This window comes from Trichoplusia ni, unplaced genomic scaffold (genome assembly GCF_003590095.1).
Source record: "Trichoplusia ni isolate ovarian cell line Hi5 unplaced genomic scaffold, tn1 tig00001778, whole genome shotgun sequence".
Lineage (NCBI taxonomy): Eukaryota > Metazoa > Arthropoda > Insecta > Lepidoptera > Noctuidae > Trichoplusia > Trichoplusia ni.
In genome coordinates this window covers 22085-28084 of record NW_020800149.1, presented here as the reverse complement: position 1 = coordinate 28084, position 6000 = coordinate 22085, and the positions used below count along the sequence as shown (strand labels likewise).

At 40.0% G+C, this 6000-nt stretch overlaps 1 pseudogene; it reads right to left on the bottom strand.

Moving 5' to 3' along the window:
* Positions 1–194: 194 nt before the first annotated feature.
* LOC113507359 lies at positions 195–5644 on the bottom strand (annotated as a pseudogene).
* Positions 5645–6000: the final 356 nt, after the last annotated feature.

The following is a 6000-nucleotide window of genomic DNA, read 5'->3' as shown; positions in this document are numbered from 1 at the left end:
TGCGCGGCTGCACAATGTATTACAACTTGCACAAAATTTCACGCATCATCTAAATGGGCCATAACTTAATTTAGTTCAATCATTTCGATTTTTCCATATAGAGATCAAATCAAATCCACAGCAGATCTCACAAAGTGACCTTTGATTAATGACCCCTCGACTACACACAATATAGTACAGTTATTAACCCTCACCATGGCAAAGGACATAGTCTCGACAGCCTGCACGAAGCGGTCCCGCCAGGTCTCCAGCTCGGACACGTCCGACCTGATCTGGTCCACGGGACGGTCCAGGTCGCGGATCGTAGTGCCGGCAAACCTGAAAAATGACCATGTTTAAGGGATTTTTTTTATAAAAGAAAAACGTGTATTAATATGTAAAAAAGGCTTTTGAAGTGAGACACAACTAGCAGTATAGAGGCATCTCTTTTCCACGACTATAAATTTCTTCTATAGTCAGTCTATTTTGAACCTTATCGTTATTGAAATAAGGTATACATGTTATTTCGGTGATCAGGTGAGGCTTGAGAGTACTCACTTTAAAGTTTGATATGAGTTCCATAGTTCCCATTTTACTTTAAATCTTAGTTACATAGAAATAAGGTTGATTTTATTTCGGCAGCTAGAAGTGGCTAACGACGACAAGACTTCGGTGACGGTTCGGCTGACGATAATGATGCTAGTAACGATTACAAGACTTACTTTGGTAGCATAAAATGTTTATATTTCATATTGATCCTTATGAGCTATGTAATAAGGTATTGGTTACCGTGGCGGCCAGGCGCGCGAGGCCACCTGCGAGTCCAGCTTGGGGAAGTACCCCTCCTCGATGGGCTCGCGGAAGTTCTGGTAGCGACGGACGCGGCCCAGACCGTTTACACAGCCGCTCCATGTTGTATCTGCAGATAGTACGCAAATATATACATTAGACTTTTTTAGTCTAGAGATTTTTAGAGATAGGATTAAACTGTTAAAATATTTTATGCAGCTTGGTCTAAATAATTAGTTTAAAAACTCAGAAGGAATCATCCAAGAAATTATTTTATATTTTATCATGCCTGAGATTGTATATTGGAATTTAATTATATTTATATCTTTCGTGTCATATATTGCTACAGCGTCAACGATATTATTTTATTTATTATTTTTTGTAGCTCCAATAATTAATGCGCAATCTTTTAAAAAATGAATCGAGTGATTTAAAAGCAAAAACCTTTGATAAGAAAAAAATCTTTTAACAACAAAAAGAAATACTATTAATAAAAACTACTTAGAATCAAATTTGATGAATGGGACCTCTCTGAGACCAATTGACAGCTATCTCACGTTTAATCAAAAGTATAACCAAAAAAATCGGTTTAGTCCGAGAATCTGAGGTAAAAAGAGAACTTTCTCCTTGTCAAGGTCTGTTGGAAATCCATACGGAACACAATACAAGCACATAGTACAGAGTGTAGAGTCCCACCTGGCAATGATCTGCTGATGCATGTAGTAGAACAGCTCCCCCCTGCGGTCCTTGTTGACGATGGCGCGGTCGCCGCGTCGAAGGGTACACGAGGTGCCAGTGCCAGTGGTGCAGGTTGATGCCGATGTCCTCGCGGAAGTACGCCACGCGCTGCTCCGGCTCAGAGGTGGACGCCGTGTAGTTCACGGGATGGTCACCGGCATCTAGGGGAATTGGAGGGTTTTAGATCAGTTTTATGTTTTAAAAGTGACAGATTTCAGGCATTTGGGATAGGTTACAGGTTTACCTAAGTTTGGGTTGTGAGGCTGTTGTGTGAGGCTCCTAGTTTTAACGGATTTTGATGTTTACCGGTAATTGGTAATTACTATGTTTCTACCAAGGATATCTAATAAAATACATTTATTCTGTCTTCACAAATGCAATCTACAATCTTACCAAAACAATTTTCGAGAAATATCTTTGAAAGCAATAGAATCGATTTACAGAAGATTTCTGTTTATCAAAAAAGTGTTGCTCACCCTGTTCCCGGAGGTGACGACGTTGCTGACCTCGCGCGCCTTGCGGAACACCTTGGGGTCCATGAACTTGTCGGGGAACGTCTCCGCGAAGGTCGGGATGTTCAGACCTTTTGTGTCCGGCCTGAAAAGCGAACGAGAAAATTTGTAAATTAAATTATATGTATTCCTGCATCCTTGTTTTTACCTGGAGAGATTGTCATGGTATTCCACCACCTTGGGAACAGCGGAGAGGTACGGTACGGTATTTTAGCTTAAAGGTATGACACCTATAAGCTTAAATACCGTAGTGCTTGTCTGTTCCCTTGAACTTGAGACCAGGGGAAAGCGATGCAGTTTACCATAAAATATGTATACCACGTGTTAAAATAAAATTACGATAGTTGTGAAAGTATAATAGTGCAATACACTGCGTAGAGTGGCATGCCAGTTCCCACCTGCAACCAATTGGTCCCCTGATCACACATCTTTATTCGGGTCTTCACTTTCTAATATCTGACTGCATGTAATTTTTTTTTGACTAATGTACTAGAAAAGATTTTTCAAAAACACGTCAAACGTCATGAAAACTGACTTAACCACCATTACACCTTTATTGACTCGGTAGGTACATGGTGGCATCAACGTGATAATGAATTAAGAGCTTAGGACAATTTTTTATCATCATAAAGAACTTTAAGTCCATCTTTACTTTGCGATTTTTAAGGACAGCAAAGGCTTACCTGTGCAGGATAGCCACAGAGAGGCAGTAGTTGAACATGTAGGGGTTGATGCGCAGCTGACAGAACGAGCAGACTGACTGTAGGTCCTCCACATCACGCATGGCTGGGAAACAGGTATCGGAGTGTTAGCACAGATGAGCGCTTTTAGTATAGATGGTAAACAGACCACGCTTCCAATTGAGAAATTTCATCTGCTTTACCGCACTTGCAATGGAGGAATTTGTTCTACTCCTTTTATTAATACTCCTGATATTTTTTTTGCTGGTTACTACACAGTCAATCAATACATCGGATCACACCGACCTTAATGCGAAAATGCTTATAGATAATGCTCTCATCTCTGAAAAGTTGATAGGATTGGGTGCTTGTCCGATCAAAGGAATTTGTTGCTCTTGATCAACTCACTCATGAATATATCGATGAGCTTGCCAGCCATGCGCCTGTGCTTGGGCACGAAGAGCGAGAACTGCGCGTTGTAGTCGAGCTCCATGGGGAGCGCCAGGTTGGGGAGCGCGATGTTCCGCACCGGGATGCTGCGGCCCGCGTCGTCGCCGAAGCGGTTCGCGAGCGTGTTGCTCAACCTCTTGTACTTCTCCGGCTACGGAGATACAAGATGGGAATTAAACTATTTGCAACGGTACGACTATTGTAAGTATGGACAGCAACATCAGGTTTTCTGCCAGAGTAGAAACTCTTTAGGTTATCTGTCCATAGAGCTGGAGGGCGTTCAACACTATTACTATAATATTCATTTTTAAGTGCAGAACTTAGGAGAGGCCTAAGTCAGCACTGGACACAGGAATTGAATAAGCAATTACAAAGGAGTAAACATTTCTTTAATGCGCTACAGTACGGACGAAAGGAGATTAAAAGATTAATATTGAAAAAAAGAAATCTACTAAAACATGAAATATCAAAATATCAGGGCTTTGCCCTGCAACGGGACAGTCACAGGCTGTATTATTGAGTCTGTTGCAATCATTTATTACAATTCAGGTCAGACAACACGCGATCGGCCGATTGTTACAACGAAAAATTTCTATACAAGTCAACAATATTGGACGCATTGAACTAGGTAATTCTGCAGTTGAATGAACTTGTAAATTACGATCTAGTATTATAGTAGAACCTTATGTATATAGAAATAAGAGCTAGTTTTGTGTGACATACGTAGTAATGATCGGGTATCTCGAAGACAGCTTGTCCTCGCCCTTCTGCATGAAGCAGGGCTCCGAGGGCCGGTCGAAGAACAGCAACAGGTTCTGCTTGGCGTCACTCATCTTGTGATACTGGAAACATTCATATTTAATGAGTACAAAAAAGTAACAGTTGCTTCATGTAAGTGTAAGGGAACCTCATGAAATTTAAAAAAAAAACACGTACAAAAAAAAAACTAAAAACCCGATTAAAAAAAAGATATGGGATAGTTTCATTTCTTAGTAATATCCCTTGTTTTAGAAAAACCATAATCAACTAATCATAGTATTTGTTCCATTGGTAGGTATTTAAGATTTAATGGCGTTTTCGATAGTTGATAAGGTCATTAGTTAGAATCCTAGGTACACATGATTCCAGGTTATACCATTGAAATTGAAACTGTAGATAAACGCAGACATATTGTAAAACTGATAGCTGTGTAACATGATACAAGTATTAATAACATATTAACTACGCAACTATTTGCTCTGTTAAGGAAGGCAGTCTAGCGCACTGTGACAATAGGAACGCGCCTGCCTCGAATATTGATAAGATACCGTACACAGCGTTACTTATGATTGTCATAATATATACCTACACCCAGTAGACTTGGTTCATCTAACAATGTTCTTAATGAGCAAAACCGGCCAAGTAGGAATCGAACTGGCGATATTTAGGGTTTGGCACAAATAGGCAGCAAATTTATAACCGTAACAATGGCTGCTTGACCTCGTTCTTAATTTTTAATAGTTTTTGATATTGCGCACCAGACCCTCAGTAATACACTTCCGTTTTTAGCCATTATGTACGGAACCCCAAAAATAATTGTTTCCTGAACCAAAGTGAAGGTCAGAATCCTGTCATACTTTTAAACACTTTCTCGTTAATTCTGTAATATCTTCTAAAGTAAACGATTTAACAACTTTGCAGTTTTGTTCCTCCCTAATTACACTTTCTTAACTATTTGAAGTCTTAAGTTGTTTTTGTTGCTTAAGGATAAGACAAAACCGAGGGTCCACAACAATATAGTCGAAAACTAAGTTAAGAATTTGACAGGGGAACACCCTCATCAATGGACAATAGGAATAGCGACAACATTTACATCATAGATAATATTAAGACAAATCAAGAAAAATGTTTATGATAGTACATGAAATGTTACTTACCACAAGACTTCTCTGCTCCCGAAAATAAAAAAGTAGTTGAGTTGTTTCAAGCCGTGTGTTCCACGGCTCGACTATGGACTCCCAACCCTGGATGCACGTTATATATGGAGGTGAAGTGCACACGGCTGGTCAGCTGTTCAGCTGGTCGTGTGCAAACATGGGAACTACACTCTGATAACTATGGGAGGATATTCGCGGTCACGCTATCAGCTAACTCCCAGGACTGGGGTTGGTTATCGATTGCATAACGTTTTGGGAATCAAATATTTGAATACTCTATACTCGTAATAAATCAATTTATCTCCAGCCTGCTCCACACCTGCCATGAGGATGCTGTTATTAACTCATCTGTGAAGAAAATAAGAATGAATTTAAATCGTTACTCTATTTATAAGTTATGAACAGTTTGTACCTATTTATGTTTGTAGTTATTTTAGCTCACACGTTATCAAAAAGTATGTAGCTTAGTCTTTGGATTAGGGTCCGGGCTAGTTTTTATACCAAAAATTGTATGTTCCCGCGTCATGGCGGGCGCGTCACAGATAGTGTTAAATTAATGTTGTATATTGTGTAGAGCAAGTAACTTAATATGTAATACCGGATACGAAGCTATGTCCTATATAAACGATCTCTACAGCTACAGCCAACTGTAAACTAAAGCAAATCTCCAAGATTGCCAGGTAAACTAACTTATCAAAGAAGGTAAATAAGTTGTCTAGAATTCAATAGGCTTGCTTCCGGGAACGAGGCGGCATTCATCGTCAGCGAGGGCGCGAGGGAGGCACCCCTCCCACAGGGGTACGACTTAAAGCATAATTATGGTGGGTGCACAAGAGAGATACCGCTCTAAGCCTTGTATTACGCTTTCACGTTTCCACAACCATAAAAATGTTTCTTTAAGACTTGTTAGAGGGCATAACGTCCACCTGGTAAAGT